The 16,693-nt window shown below is 41.7% G+C and overlaps 1 protein-coding gene across 8 annotated transcripts in view; it reads left to right on the top strand.

Annotated features, from left to right (window-relative positions):
- Positions 1-16,693, top strand: part of SGCD (sarcoglycan delta) — a 347,493-nt gene that overhangs the window by 125,996 nt on the left and 204,804 nt on the right. For all 8 annotated transcript variants that reach the window (XM_064671961.1, XM_064671955.1, XM_064671959.1 and 5 more), the window contains one exon: positions 2,034-2,219. The gene's annotated coding sequence lies outside the window, so the exon portion shown is untranslated. The remainder of the gene's footprint in view (positions 1-2,033; positions 2,220-16,693) is intronic.

The raw sequence follows: 16,693 nt of genomic DNA, 5'->3' as shown, positions 1-16,693 counted from the left end.
GTGCACCCAGCAGTGCAGGAATTGGGAAGGTACAGGAACTCTATGTGCATACATAGCGGCATATTAAGGCAACTTGCCAACTTCTTACCATAGAGATTTGCCTCCAGTGAGCATTGGCCAGCTGTACTTCCAAGACCATGTATTTTCCAACCTGAGACCAGGCTCCTGCACTCAGCTTGCTGTAATGATGTAGTCCTGTTACTGTTACTTCTACTACTCAGCTCAGCTGATGCTGTGGTTAATGCACAAAAATGTAGTACTGATTTTCTTTGTGACTATTCTGCGTTACAATTTATGAGTTGAAATGAAAAAGTAATTGTAGCTGTCGTCTCCAGAGATAAAATCCCTTAAAAGCAGTAGAATTAGGTCTTGCTGCTGCCTGCAGATCAAACTACTGCAGCATCAGCCATTTCTGTACCCATAAGTCATTCAGCAGCCTTTTCAGTTGGCAGTCCGATTTTTCATGGTTAGCCTAGAAGAGGACAGGAACTGTGAAGGTCCACTTTTGTCCTTCATGTCTGAATTCAAGAGAGGCAGAAAGTCTGCAAATGTGTACCAAGAAATGCAAGACTGGGGTCTACCACCCTGACTCCTTTTGTGGATGTCTCACAAGCTGTTCCATTTGTAGAGCCTTTGGGTGTGTATGTAACATAAACCACTTACATGAGTTCCAGCAAAGTAATTAGTGGTAAATAAAGTGAATATATTTGATGGTTCTGATCTGTGTGACCATACTTGCTATGTGGATTTTTGGTAAAAAAAAGAAAAAAAAAATGTATTTTTGTGTGTATGTATATAAAGGCAACTTTATACGGTATGATTTATATGATGGTAACTTTTGGCATGCACAGTTTCACGTGCTGATTACTGAAATCTTCCTTCTTGCAAGCCCAAAAGCTAATGTCTTTTCCAGATAGGTGTAACCTGTTCATGGGTTCAGGATTTTTTGTTGGAATGTGATTTTGTGGTATTTTGAGCTGCCACAGAGTTTTTCCTGTATATCTCTTGTTCTTTTTACCTTTGCTTTTTTTTTGCATTCCTAGGCAAAGTTAGAGTGTGTTCATGGCTGCTGAGTTAATCTTAGGAAGGTACCTCTGAGCTTGATTTAAGGGCACAAACCACATAGTCTGGGTGTACCTGACCGAGGGTGGTCAGATCCTGCTCTTTCCTCAGTCCTCACCTGTTTTGTGCTGCTGTGCCTGGTTTTGCTTCACAGGCTGTTATCTGGCTGGGGGACGGATGCTCCTTTGACTGTTTTCCGATATGCCAAGGATTAGGGATGAACATTCGAACTTCTCAGTGCCTCTCTGGGGCAGCACTGCTGCCAGGTGATCATCTCCATTGCTTTCTTCTCACCTGGGTGTCTGCAGTGAGGCCCCCACATCTGTGTTCAGTGCCAGGATCTGACCTCTTGAAAACACTGAGCACATCTAGCAGTGACAGTGAGCTAGAAAACATGGTGATGCTGAGCCCCCTGGGCTCAGAAAACCCCAGGACATTCACCTGTCTTGACAATTGCACTGGAGGCAGAACCCTGGGAACTGCTGTGTGTTGGGTGGACACTCCCCACTTCCCATCTGCTGTAAGCTCCTAAGCTTTGAATTCCTTGAGTAAGAGCCATTTTAATGTGCAAAGTATTAAGACTGAGGTGATGTCTCTGCTTTTAATATGAAAGTCCTGTTATTCTTCAGAAATGCTATTATGAATTAAAATATTCCCTATGGGAGAAGTACATTACTTACTTTTGTATTATGATATTGGACTGGAATAAAAAGCAGCCAGGCTGTCATTCATTTCTTGGTCTAGGGACACTGTAAAAGTACTGTAAAGCAAGAATAACTTTGCACCACAGTTCTTGAATTCAACCATTGCCCTCTGAAGGTGCCACACATGATGGATTGTCACAGGCTTTCTGTCCTGCCTTGACATTTCATTCCTATCCAGTGTTGTCTTGTGTTCTGCTCTGAATCTGCCAAACAACTGACCCTAGAATTAAATGCCACACCTTCTTCTCTTCCCCTTTTTTTGAGCAGCGTCTTCTGCAGCTGAGGCTCTGAAATACTGGAGGACACCGCATCTTCCTCAGGGACACAGACAAGGGAGAGCTGGAGCCTCTGGGGGGCTCGGAAAGGAATTGCAGTTGGTGGTCGCCTGAGGAGCTTACCTTCACACCAATGTTGCTCTGAAACAAGTTGTGTCCAACATTCAGGTTTGGTAAGGTATGTATTTTTTCCCCTGCTTTTTTATTTTTGCTCTTTTCTGAATGACTGCATATGCGGAAAAAAGAACATTAGCAGCCTTTGTGTTTATTGCTTTGTACATGCCATGCTTGCACTGCATCTGTAAATAACCTTTGCTCTCCCTGAATTTGGAAAGTGTTCATCAGGATTGAAGTGTTTTTATGATCTTGGGCTTGAGGGGATGCATGTTTATATTAAGTGCCCTACTGAACAAAATGCTTGCTGATGGGTGTGTGTTACTGTTGGTGGAGTATACTTGGTGATAGGCATCCATGTTTTGAAAGTCCTACTTGTTGTGTTTCACAAATGTCTACAGTTCTGAGGATAAGAGATGAAAAAAAATAAAATGAAGTAGCCCATTTGTAATTCATCCCTGTGCTTTTCTTTGTACTTTGTATATTCTTGTTGTTTGCCAAGGATAGACATACCACTACCAATTTCTTGTATAATTGTATGTCCCCTTTTTTGTGGGGCATTTAAAAGTTTTGCCAGTGTGGAGGTTCTCATATCCACACAAAAATTGCCTTGGCTATGCTGAAACTGTAGCAAGGCAATATGCAACTATCTTTTAACAGTAAATTGAAGGCCAGGACTTTGAGAATGTATTGTTGATGAAGATGGTGCTATATAAGCTCTTATGGTAATGCAGTCTCTGGTTCTACAGCTTCTTTTTTCTAGGTCAAGTTATTTCTGTGAAGGTAAAGTTTCCTGAATTAAAAAAAAAAACAAACAAATTTAAAGCAATGATTCCTAGATCTTAATAGAATGGTATCAGATGATACTATCCTTTTTCATTTAACACATGGATATTGACTTCTCTTATATGACTGATCCAGCAGTATAATCTCATTGAGAAAAGTACAGCAGCAATGTAACACCTGCACTTGATGTTAGTGGAGTAGGGGGGAGAACAAGTCAAGACTTTCTTAAAAGCCTCTAAGAAAACATGATGCATCCAAGTGAGTGTGCATTAGTTCTCCTGCTTTTCATCTTGGTTGCACCAGTCTTGTTACCTCTGGAAATTGTAGGCTCAAACTCTCACGCTTCAGCAGAGCTCTGACTGTCTCCAGCGATTGCAAGGAAAAGTTGGAGGGAATAGCTTAAATTAGGTGCTTAACTTTTAAATGTTGAGGGTCAAGAAAGGTCTGTTTCAACCACAGCATATGCTGTTAATTTGTACAGGCATTTCAGGAAAACAACACAGTTGTCAAGGAGAGGTTCCCATTATTAACCCACAGCACTGCTGGCAAGAGTTGTCTCTCTGCTCTGGCAGCACCTGGTTTCTAGAAGAGGAGGCTGCTAAATGTTGCTCTTGCCTTCATTATCCTCTTCAGTTTTGTTTATTTCCAAGCTACTGTTCCTGTGATTAAAACACTTAAAAGGGAAGGTTGTAGGAGAGGTATTTCATAATTAAGAGAACCGCTTGACCCTTTCAGAGAAAAATTTTGCACTGCTCTAATGTAGAAATCACAGCAGTTTTGTTTATTCTTTGTTCAGGTTTGAGATTTTTAAGTTGAAACATGTAAATCTTCCTGGCAATGAGGATGTCTGTTCTACTGGGTAAGCAAAGGGTGCCAGAGCGGGTGAGGATCTGCTCCAGAGATGTTGGTTGTGGTGTGATGGTGGTGCTGCCCTTACTTCAGACAGGATGGTGGTTAGATGAGCTCACCACATCCTTTCCATTGGAGTCAGTCCAAAGTTCACATGTGAGTCTGCAGCATAAGGTTGTGCAGAACTTTGCAGAACCTCACAGTTTCAGAGGACAAAGAGCATTTTCTATACAATTGATTTACTATTATTTAGGCATTAAACACTAGGTTGGACTTTGGTCATAGTTTTGCATTTTACTTTGTGACCGTCAGATCTAAAAAACTTGGCTCTTATTTAAGGGAAGCTCACATTTATGGCAACTTCATCTTTAAGGAAGAACATTGCAGATTGAGAAGGTTGTGCTTCAGTATAAAGATTTGGCCAAACTCTTGTTCACTGAAGTAGCTGAGACCCTTCTTTATCGATTCTCTTCATCTTGAGGACTCATGATTACCAGAATATTTGACTACCATGAACTTTATCTGTTCCCATAACACCCTTGTTAGACAGAAGTGCTACTTACCCCCATTTTATAAATGGTGTATAAGAAACAGAGTCAGTTCTAGGTCACTTTTAGGTGGTAATCATCTGTCTCTTATTTGCATGCAATCCAACTGCAGAAGGTGCATCCAATACCCACAGCTGGAGGTACACAGATAGCCTTGGCTGAGCAGCTGAGTCTATAGTGCAAAGCACAAGATTTGGATGTGGATCTGTTTGAGGTCACTGCTCCAATCTAAGCCAGTGTTTTCCATGTGTCCTGGTCTCCCAAGTAGAGGGGTTTTTAATGAAGTGATTACAGTAACACCAAATGACATCAGGACTCAACGTTTGCTCCATATCTCTATTGGAAACTGAAACATCTGTTCAAATAATGTGAACTGAACTCAGTTGCAGCAGAGTGTTTGCTCATGTGAGACAAGCAGATTAGATTCCCTTTTAGCAGCACTTATGTATTTGTGGTGATGGCAGTCTTATTGTATGAGGAATTATTTTAAATGGATCTTCAGATAACATGCAGAGTAATATTTTTTTCTGAAATTGCTCATTTTTAGATTAGTAGAATCAGGTTAGTAAAATGCTCTGTTCTGCTGAAAAGACACATTTAATAAATATGTAAGAGAAAAATTTTAAGTAGCCATTAAACATAGTTAATAAAATTTATCTTGCAAGTAGAATTGGAAAAAACCCTGTTCATTTAATGTGTTTTATAGCTCTCGTAGCAATTAATTGTCTTCATTACATGAACATAAATCCTCAATGTAATTCACCTTTTTCCAATTAATTGCTGTGGAAATTTTCCCTTTGCTTTGTTTAGACTGTAGTATTATTTCGTTTTTCTAAACGTTGGATCTCAGCATCACATTTTTTCCAGATGTTCTGTAAGTCAGTTCCAGTTAACAAAATCTCTTTGCGTTACAGGACAGTGCAGAGGTGATGTTGCAGATGTGATGCTCTGATCAGGCGAAGCAGAGACTTTTTTTCTGCTTGACCTATAGCAGAGCAGTGGACTGGTGTCCTTGTCTCACTTCCTGTATTGTGGTCTGATAAAAAGTTATTATTTCTCTCTTCACGTTTTTCTTGTTTCTTGTGTGATTTCGTTTATTAAATCAGAAACAAACACTGATTTTATATGCCTGTGGGTTAGGCTGTCAAAGTAAGACCCTGGTGCAACTTTTCAGTGACTTGCTGAGGGGTGCAGGTTTACTGGTTGTACCTGAAAATGTGTCAGTAAAATTGTCCTCCAACATTATTGAGGGAAAAGCTCAGTTGGAGCATCACAGGATGTCTGCCTGGATTCCAAAAGTTAAAATCAAAGCTTTATTTTGAATAAAGCCTTTATTCTTCTTGATTGAATTTTGCACACCAAACAGGGAAACAGGACAGCGTGCAGGATCACGTTTTACAGATGTTTTTTGATCAGTGAGCATGCTGAGCTTGTTTGCCTGAGTAACATTTATGCAAATGTTTTCTAGTGTTTCTCTGGACTATTTTGCCAGGGTGATGAAATAAACACCCATTATGTTTGCATGTTTTGTTGCAAGATCAGCAGACTGGCTGTTAACGTATCAATTCCCTTGATGACACCACTTCTGCAACCCTATTCACTCAACTTCTCCTGACAGGGCTTTTATTGAATCCATCAACCTGACACATATCAAAGCACGATTTCTGATAACAAATATCTTGTTGTAAAATGAATTAAAAAGGTGATAGCAGCGGCAGAACTGAGTTGAATTTCTGAAAGAAAAAAAGGAACTCCAAAACGATAATGAAATTCTTAAGATATCAATCACAGACCAGTAATATAATAGTCCTTTACCTGTGCTCTCGAAGTACTGAGAAGTCAGTGGCTTTGCCTGAAGTCATACAAATGGCCTTGCCCCTGGGCTGTCAGCCTGTGGCTCTGCCTTCTGGACTCTGATGTTTGTAGTGGTGCTTCAGAGAGCTTGATGAAGTAGCATCATTTATTTTCTTCTGGAGACCTTTTGCCTGTGAGGACTGACAACCTCCTTGTAATTACTTTGCACTCTGGTCTTAGAGAGATTTGGAGACTGAGGAGTGGAAAATGCTGGCTCTGAGTGGAGCACACCTTCTTTCTCTCAGAAGAGAAAGCAGTTTGGAGCCCCTTGTCCTCTGCCGAGCTGCTGCTTGGCAGCCCGTGGACCATGTGTTGGGCAGAGTCCAGTTGGGGTGGAAGAGGGCACGTGTTTCTCTGGGCTGCAGATGTTTTGAAATTAGTTGGCTCAAAACCTTTGTCTGAGAACACATTTTTTCTGTCTCCTTGCAACCTTCTCCTATCTGTCTTACTTTCCTCATCCTGTTTTTCTATCCCCTTTGGGTTTGCATCTCTTGGATGACAAGCAGCTGCAGGCAGGGCTGCCTTTGCACCAGTGCTACTCTCACTATGCCCAGGCTTGCTTACCTCTGATTTTTGGCTAACACACACTGTAAAATACTAGCTAATAATAATCTTGCTTTTTGCTCTGTGGCATGTCTGCTCTTTGGATAAGTATCCACTGACAGTTTACGGCCTCGCAGAGAGGAAGAGGAGGGCGGCCAACGGTTGATGTGGAAAATTAATTATGAACTGCCATCCTCCTGCCATGTAGTTAAGGCAGTTTCTGCATTCCAAGCTTTACATCCAACTGTGCAGAAAATAAAGGAGAATACTGCATTTCCTTCCTCAAATAGCGGGAATGTTGCCAGAACAAAGCTTAGTGGTGAATGTCTCATATGAGACTGATCACTCAGGATGCTCTAGAGCTTTTACTGCTCTGCCTGCAGCTGTGACACCACCCAGAGAGTAGTTTTTACCTTTTGTTGGACAAATATTAGCTTAATTGTGCATCCAAGCTGATAAAGACTTGTGTGTGTGATGGGGAAGTCACCTGTGTCCCACATGCAGTCAGAGAACAACATTTTGTGTTTCAAAATGTGGAAATAGTGGTGACTTGGTAATGTTCAGGTTCAGATGAGCTGCAGCTGGTTATATTTTCATCCTTCAGGATGACATATTTATTTCATAATGATCTTCAAAAACTGGCCTCTTGTGTGGTGGGGGGAGAGTTTGACAGACACTGGGCAGCGCTGGGAATGTAATTACCTAAAGGAGCAGTTCTGTCCCTGGGCAGCCCCTGTCTTAAGGATCAAAGAAGTAATTGCTGGAAGTCCCAGCACCGTGTGTACTTCAGGAGCTGTTCTGGTCTGATAATTGAAGACTGGGAACTACTAACTTGAGCTGAGAACTGCAGAGCCAGCACAGGCCAATCTAAGTCCCAAAGATGCCCTTCCTTAGGGAGCTCTCTAGGATGCATAAAAGAGCCTGAAAGAGGTAGGGTTTTGAAAAGCCCCGACAAATTTCTAAGTGACTATTTGGGGCTGAGCTAAAGAAGTGAGCATTTGCTGTGACTTTTCTGATTGAAGCCTTTTCTTAGTCCAAAGGGTATTGAAGGGTGCAATGGAAAGAACCTTGTAAAGCCACAACAGTAACAGGTGTGAAGTGTTGCAGAGATACTTTGCTTTCTAATAGTGTCTCTTGAGACCAGAAAAATCCTTTTGGCTCTTCAAGTTTCCAGTTAAGGTACCAAAAGTCTCCACTTCATAGATTTTTGTTATGAAATTTATTGTCACAGTTGCTGACTAATTTGGTGGTTAACTGAGGGATGATGCTCTAAGAAATACCTAGGATTTTGTAAAGGTCCAAACTTGTGCCTGGTGAAAGTCATGGACTCAAATCATGATGATGTGGCTTTTGTTTTCCTCTTCCTGAGCTCTACCTCCTGATCGACACAACTGCTGCTTTCTTTCTAGTGCTGTCATGCTGATTTTTTGCAGCTAGGGGACTGTATTTGGAAGCATAAACCTGTTGTACATGTTTAGATGTGATGCAAATAATTATGCATGTCTGATGAAGGGAAATTAAAACATACTGAAAGTGTTTGGAAATAAGAGAGAATGTGTGCAGCCAAGTGTTAGCTGTGAATGGAGAGTTCTTGTTGGCATCGTTTAATGGGAACTCTCCAGCCTGTAGTTTCTGTGGTGAATATATAGAAAACAGCAAGAACTAGAAAGGCAGGGTCACTGGAGGTGAATGGGCAGGGAAATGGCTGCCTTTCACCTCTGGGAGAAAAGGGACAGTGAAGTGAGCAGCATTTCTGATGAAGTGAGCCCATTTCTGATGATGGGCTGACACCCCCCTCAGTCTTTGCCTCCAAGTTGGTGGGAAGGAGCTGGCAGAGACCCTGCTAGCACTGGCCTCCTCTAAGGAAGGTCTTATTCCTTCACCACAGCAAATGCCATCTGGTGTTTTCTCCTGACTGGCCAGTTGATAACATGGGGAATTTTTTATTTTTTATTTTTTCTCTCTCTACTAAATGGGGTAAGTAGAGCTCCATTTATATCTTGCCAGACAAGCTTGGTGCTTTTGGCATTAGTGGCCAGATGCCTTTTCATCCACCTGTGGAAGTGGCCCCTTACCTTTGTAGAGATTCCCCTCTTCCTTTCTTCACAATACTGTTATGCTTTCCAATCTCAATGTTGTGAGGGAAGGAACACTTCGGTTTTGCATCTGATGTGGTATAAAGACTTGGACTGGGGGAACTCCCGAGTTGATGTGTGCTCAGTCTGTGTTGTGATGATGCCATCACCTGCACAGAACCAAAGCATTCTCAGTAAAGACTGTAAAAGGCAATGTGAGGCTTGGGACTGTGCCATTTCCCTGGCAGATCTCATGCCTCTGTCAGGTACTGGAGGTTCTCAGCTTCTCTCCTTCTGCCCAGTGATACTCTGGTGGGTCTGTGCCAGCATGCTGGGCTCATATATAGAGGAAATATAAATAAAGAGAATTCAGGAAGTTTTTTACAGACTCTTTGGATTTTATGTATCAAATTGGGTGCTGACTGCCACTGAAGCTGATGGGTAACACCTTCCAAAGTGTTACCGAGTTTATGACTCCTGTAGGGGGGTTGTAAGTCTTTCTCTACACTTTTGTCCTACCCCCAGGGGTGACAACAAAACACAGAGGATCACTGAAAGCTTCCCCAGAATGCTCTTTAAAGAAAAATGTGGCAAAACAACAATAAAAAAAGTCCTTCTCCTTGTTGGCAACTTCTCATTGGCTTGGGAGCACGGGAAAGGGGGTTGGGCAGCCCTGCACTCTGCTTGCTTTCTCTCTGGGAGGAATTTCTAGTTGTTAATGATTAATTCAAATGTTTCTTGTCATGAGTACAGTGTGCACAGAGTGATAAATCTGTGATGGGTTAGAGGTGGAGGTTGCTCAGTGCTGACAATTAGTTTGAGCCACAGGCTTTGCTTTCATTGGCATTTTCACAGCATTAACCTGGACCTTGTCAATTAAAATCCAGACACATTTTGATGAGGGACATCTTCTTCTAATGATAATTGTAACAATATCACTTTTCTTCATTTAAAACCTGTCAAATAGGCATGTTTCTTGGAAAATAACTGCCCAGTTTTCACATTGCCTAAATAACTAGGAAGTATCTTACAGTTTTTTGAGCTGACATTTCATCACCAATGACTAAAAGCATATGAGGCCAGAGCTGTTAATCTTCAAACACTTACCAACTTCAGTCAAGGTAATTTGACTTTATCTGCTAAAATAAGCAGGTTTATTAGCCTTCACTTTGGAGGCTAATAAACATTTGATAATTGCCAGAAGTCGTTGATGGGGATTTATACTATTAAGCTCTTCTCTGTTTGACAGCATTGCTCCAGAGCATGTCCTAGGCAGTGATCCATTTCTGCAGCTCACCTGTTCATTAGGTGGAGGAGGAAGCCTTGTGTAAAGGTTGATTAAGGAACTTGTCTGAGATGCACAAGAAATCTTCAGTAGAATAAAACCCAGAAACCCTGTGTCTGATCTTGTATATATACTGCAGTGGGGTTTTTATGTGTTTCTGTGTCTCTAAATACTCCATTTAGAATCTCTTTCAGGCCAAAAAAATGAGTATTTAATAGTTGGAATGGCAGTGATATATCAGGTATCAACTGGAAAGCCATTGGGGCTTTATTTTAGCATGGCATGAAAAATAACAAAGTGAAAATCATGTTTAACTTTGTATGGAAAAATACTTTTTATTTTTCTGAATGAGGAGCAAAAAAGCTATACCAAGTAAGACTATTGAGATTCTGCAATGTGTTTGATCTGAGCTTACCTATGTGGGTGGAAAACGCTGCACTTTTTATTTAGATGTTCCCTGGATCACTGGGCTTCAGTCAGGTCACATATATTTGTTTCCTTTATTTGTCATCTCTTTCTTGAAAAATAGGTTCTTCAAGTGCTCAGCCCTTGTGTATTTAAAAACCTCATCAGTATTACAAGCTTGCTTCTCCTCTGGTCCCTCTCTGAGAACTGTAGAAGGAACTCTAGATGATGCCATAATGTAAATAACAGTAACCCACCTTATTTCTATAACAACTGGAATAATATCATCAGTTGTTCACAGTTCAAAATTCAGGGCATAGCATGGACTCTGAGTAGGAAATCCAGGCACCAAATATTGCATTGAAAAAAGATTGAGGAATGATAACTGAGAAGTAAATGGGCTCGGGCTGCTGTGACTGTATTCTAGAAGTTTATAGTTGTGCTTTTAGTAAATGCAAAGAGTAATCCACCTCTACTATGGTAGGGCTCTTCTTTTCCCTTTCCACTGTGAACTGGCAAGCCTGAAATCTGCATTCTGGTGCATATAGAAATTGCACTTACAACAGCATAGCTTGAAGGCTGGGAATATTATCAGACAGTTTTCCAGCAGGCCTTTATCAACCGAGCTGTGTATCTGACTGCTCTCATTTTTTTAAGAGTGCATTTATAAGCATTAGGGGTGATCAATAAAACCTGACCTACCTTTGCAAGCTAAATAGGCCTGATTTGAAACTACCAGACTTAAAGAGATTAAGATTTACTAACAGTGATTTAAGGGCAAGTGAGATCCATTTACATGCCATTTCTTTTCCACTTTTGAGGTTTGAATTGCATTGGAAAATCTGTCATATTGCATGTTGAAGCATGGCAGCTAACACTTTATTGAGCATGTCTTTGTGAAGGAGCTGCCCTCATACCCTGCATTTCACTATACCTTACTGAAAACATAATGTAACTAATAGATGTGGAACAAGTCTAACTGTGCAGAGTGAAACGTCCGTGAACTTGGACTCTAAACAGTATTTTCTATTTGTTACTTTTGGTCTTTAGGGGAAAAAAAGGAATGTACAATAAAAAAAGAAACAAAGAGACACTAAAGAATAATTTAAAAATATATCTGTTGTTTAACCCTTTGAGGATGATGTGGAAGTGGAGGCTGGAAGAACAACACTTCCCCACAATGCAGGTCTGTCTGGGTGCAAGGAAGGGCCAGATTGATGCTGTAGAGTAGTCTTTTATTTCCCCATCTCATCACTTTTAAGCATTCAATTTAAGAAGCTGAAAACCATGTGGAATGGTCTTGCATCAAGAAAGGCAGGTATGGTTGTACAACTGCCTGAAAGGAGGTTGTAGCCACATGGGGGTTGGTCTCTTCTCCCAGGCAGCTATCAGTAAATCAAGGAGTCATGGTCTTAAGCTTTGCCAGGGGAGGTTTAGGTTAGATATTAGGAAGCAATTCTTTACAGAAAGGGTAATCAGGCATAGGAATGGGCTGCCCAGGGAAGTGGTGGATTCTCCATCCCTGGAGGTTTTTAAGATGAGACTGAATGTGGCATCAGTGCCATGGTCTGGGAACCACAGTGGTAGTGGATCAAGGGTTGGACTTGATGATCTCAGAGGTCCCTTCCAACCCAGCTAATTCTATGGTTCTATGATTGCCTTAGTCTGAGAGGTCTTATAATAAGTAGATCATAGAGTCAAATGTAATGAAATAAACCTTCTGGCAGGAATGCTCTATCCTGCAGATGTATCTCTGTTACAAAAAAGTTGTTTAGGACATTTTAAATATTTTTACAGGATTCATTTGTCCAGCTATCTATCTGTTGGGCTGGTTTTGATTCCTGTACTAGGTATGTAGTGTGGTGCCTCTGGAGATTCCAGCAGACATTGGGCACTGTATGTGCATTTACAGATGACATGTCCATGTTTCACAAGATAATTATGTACCAGTTGCTCTTCCTCTCCTCTACATGGTTCATATTTAGAGCAAGAGGTGTGTGAACTCAATAAAAACCGTCAGAAGGCACTGTTGCTCAGGTATTGGTGGAGTTTGTGTGTGTTAAGTTTGACTAAGCTTGTGTGCATGCATGTTCATCCTCTGTTGGACTAGTTATTAATAAACATTATTACTAATGAGCCATTTTGTTCATAAATGTTTATCTGTCTTCATGACCCTAGTTTGAGAACCTGCTATGCTCAGTGCTGGAGAGCAAGGTCATACATGACAGTCCTTGGCCCAAAGAGCTTTTGAGTTAAAAATCTAAGTATAGTGGGAGAATGAAACACGATTGCCAGCAAGTGTGGAGGCAACAGATGGAGCACAGCGGTGGAGATGAAGGATGTGCAGAGCTTCATGTGTTTTGGGGCATTGATGATCAAAACTCCTCTTTGTTGTGGTGCCTGTACAAGGCTCACAGCAATCAGGGATTTGGTTTGCTGAGACTAACTCCTGCCTTGTTAACTACTACTTCTTGATTATTTCTGTCTATATCCATCTGCTGCCTCTTTGCTGTTAGAGCTGCAAATTCCTTAGGGTTCAGACAGCTTTTTCTTTTACTGTTTGTGCAGTACCAAATTCAGTGGAGTTCTGGCCCAGAGTTAATGCTGGTAGCTGTTAGCAGTGGCATTTACACATGAAAATAGGGCATTAGGAAAACAATTATTTTCACGTTCTGATTATCTTTATTTGCATTGCAACATCTTCTGAATCTTTGAAACTGAAAAAATTATTTAAATTAAAATACATGATTAAAATTATTATTATAATGTTCTCTACCACAAATAGTTCCATTCAGGAAATGCAATTTGTTTTTGGTGTGTGGTTGCTTATATAAACGTCTGCATTTGTCTGGCAGATAGATTTTATTCTACAGCCTCTGGCTGTTGCTTTACTAGGTGCTTATTCATGTTTAATATAGCCCTCCCATGTATTTGCATACATAAATACACACTTTTTCTTTTTAACACCTGTTTGCATCTTTTAATTATAGATTGACCCTGAGGCTGTTGGCTTTGGGGTTTGTGCAGCCGCAGGTAGCTGGATGTTCCATATTGTTCTTCTTTCCTAAGACCTGAGCCTGCTTCACACTGACCTGCCAGCTGAAGTTTCCCCTCCTGGCACCACGCCACAGCTAAGTGCCTTTCAGCGAGTTCTCGGCTATAATCCTGAGCTGATTTCTGGGATGCAATTCACTGCTCCGGTTATCATATCAAAAGGGGAGTGATTTACATTTCCTGCACGTCTCCGTGTTGCCAGCCTAGGAGAAGGCTGCAGAGACAAAGTTAATGTAATTTGATAAAATAACAAAAATGAGCCTATTTACAGTGTTGCGCCTTATGCTGTGGAGAAATTTGATACAGATGCAAAGTTGGCACTAAGTACAAATTTAGGCTGTGCACAGAGATTAATTTTGGGGCTTTATTTGGCTCCCAGGGAAAAAATAGGAAGATCGTCCCTAAAGGCTGAATGTATGGAGAGCTGTATATCCACCTTTGTGCGCCACAAAATATATCTTTATCTTGATTTCTTATTGTGTTGCCCCTTAAAGTCTCTCTCCTCCCGATACTCATCGGGAGTAGTGTCTGCATAACACATTATCTTTGGTTTTTATCTGACCCCCCTCAGCCCTCCACAGTTTCCTCTCTGAAAAGGCATTGAGCAGTCACACCAGCATCATTTGTACAAAGTGAAACACTTTATGTTGAGATATTTTAAGCACGTTCATACGGGAAATGCCACAGGACTGGCAGGGCTGCAGCGTTTGCTGCTGCTGCGCTTTCAGCTGCCGGTATTTGTATGCAGGAGCAGAGGCAGTGGTGGCTTCGCATTCATTTCCTGTGTATCAATTACTTATTAGTAATCCACAAGCCCAATTAAGGAACTGGAGGTGGGATGTGATGCTGAGAGTGTGGCTGTGCTTCTCTCAGTTTAGGGAGGGAAGGGATGTATCTGATACAGGTGACTGAACTGGTGGTGTTACTTATCTCTGAGACAGATTCCTGCAGTCTGGTCTAACTTTGGCCTAATTTCCTATTTTTTATGAGCATTTTTTCTTGGATGTATTGACTATGCTGCAATGAGAGGTTGTGTTAAAGGGACACTCAATGAAAACAGAGTGGGCAAAGTGCTCTTGGATGTACTGCACCTTGTCTTTCTCATTTGAGGTTCTGATATTGTGTACTTGCAGCTGCAAGTGGAAAAGTATATACTAGTTTCATAAGCCTTCCAGCACTGGCAGCAGCTCCTTTACAGGGTTTGTAGTCCCAGGTCAGGTTTTTTAGGAATTTGTGAGTAGAGGTCACCAAAATTCACCTTCAGGCTCTTCAGGACAGAATATGCTTTCCCTCCCATTTCACTTTCCTGTTCTTCCTCCCATCTCAGCAAAGAAATGTCTTTGTTCATGCCTACATTTTACCTGGCTTTAAAAGCTTTGAAGCTCTGTGTAGTTCTCCCTTAACTTGAGCAAATCTTTTAAAAGCAGATCATAAAGGCTGACCACACCAGGAAAATATCACTGTCTCACCTTGATTAGTTTGTGTGCCTGACCTCCTCTTCCTCCTAACTTTGACTACTGCTTCTTGTCACCTTTGATTTCATCTTTTTCTTTTCTGTTTTCCCCCCTTTCCCTGTACTGTCTATGAAGATTTGCACTGCCCGATATTATCACCTCCCCATGCTGTTTGAATCTTAATGCAAGTGCCCTGAGATGACACTCACCCTCCAAACTGATACATCTCTTTTAGTGTATGATGTCCAAAGAGATGACTGTTTCTGGATCCTGGAAATTAAAACCAACATGTGCATATGTTACTTTATCCAGAAAAAATGTAAACTTCAGTGGAAATCAGACCACAGCGTGGGTACATAGAACAGGTCAGGGCACCTGCATAACTTATCCCTAATGAAAAGGGAAGCTCTGCATCTTTCTGTCCCTCTCACTCTGATTTTCCCTATTCTATTTTTTTAAGAACTGATTTCCTTAGGGAGTTGTTAATGTTCAGGGCTTCTTACCCTGACATTTTGGACAATGATGTGACAACACAAGTGCATCTATTACTCTTCTGCTGGAAGCTGACTAAAGCTAAGGACTTGATGGATAATGGCCACATTTTCCAGCAGCGCCTCATGTATATGTGAGAAGAATGACTGAGTGACCTGCATATAAAACCAAACTCTGTCAGGCACAAAGTCTGAGCACAGAACCAGGAGAGAAGACTGAGAACATGAGGTTTTCACCATGAGGTCCTTATTTTGCTCCCCTTCTCTCTGTTGGTGGCAATCTGATGCTTTCTGTGTGGCAGCAGTGCAGGTTGTGGTGTGGGAATGTATAATCTCCTTCATGGCAAGGGAAGAGAAACAGCAGCAGGCTTGTATGGCATGGGGAGCTTTGAGAGGAGACTGCACACCTGAAAACAGCATCACTTCACCTTTGGCTGCCAAAGAAAGCTGATTCTCCTCTGCCTTGAGTAGTCAGTTTACACCTGTGCAAATTGAATGTAAAACAACACTGACTGAGAGTTTACATTTGATGCTGCTGTGGGGGCCCTTCAGGGAGAAGGGGAGAGAGCTGGCTGGGCCTCTAGATCTGGGAGTCAGAGGCCATTTGAACATCATGTCCCACCAGGGTGCTCTCCCCTGGCAGGTGAGGTGTGCTGGTAGGATTCTGCGTGTTTGGTGTCTTGCTGGGTGCTGTAGACCTTTTGCTGAAGCTGATACTGCTCTGCTTTATGTTCCTCAGTGTAGACTTGCTAAAGCTGATTTTGAACTCACACAGCTGAGAGGGGTGGGGAGGAAAGGGGGTTACAGTGGGGCAAGGCTGGGATCCTCTCCCCTCCCAGTTCCCCAGCACATCACTTAAGCATGATCCCCCTGACCTCTAACTCACTTGTTCTTCCATTTCCTCTCTGCAAGAACACGATAAGAGATGAAATGATTCGAATAGCTTGCATAGAACTGGAGAAGGGAAAGTGTAAAGAGGAGAGAGGGTAAGATCAACCACGTTTTGCACCAGGAGCAGAAGTGTGCAGGGAGAGGATGGATGGCAGTTCTGCCCTCAGCTGCGTCGTTCCCATGAGCAGCACGTCAGGAGCCTGTGGCAGGTTGGGAGTCCCCAAACCTTTCCTCTGCTGAACTGCTCTGGGAAATAATGAAAATAAGTATATTTTTACAGCTTTCTTTAATGAATATTAGATG

The sequence above is a fragment of the Pseudopipra pipra genome, chromosome 15 (assembly GCF_036250125.1).
Source record: "Pseudopipra pipra isolate bDixPip1 chromosome 15, bDixPip1.hap1, whole genome shotgun sequence".
Lineage (NCBI taxonomy): Eukaryota > Metazoa > Chordata > Aves > Passeriformes > Pipridae > Pseudopipra > Pseudopipra pipra.
Note: the sequence above shows the minus strand (reverse complement) of the source record. Positions and strands in the feature narration are given on the sequence as shown.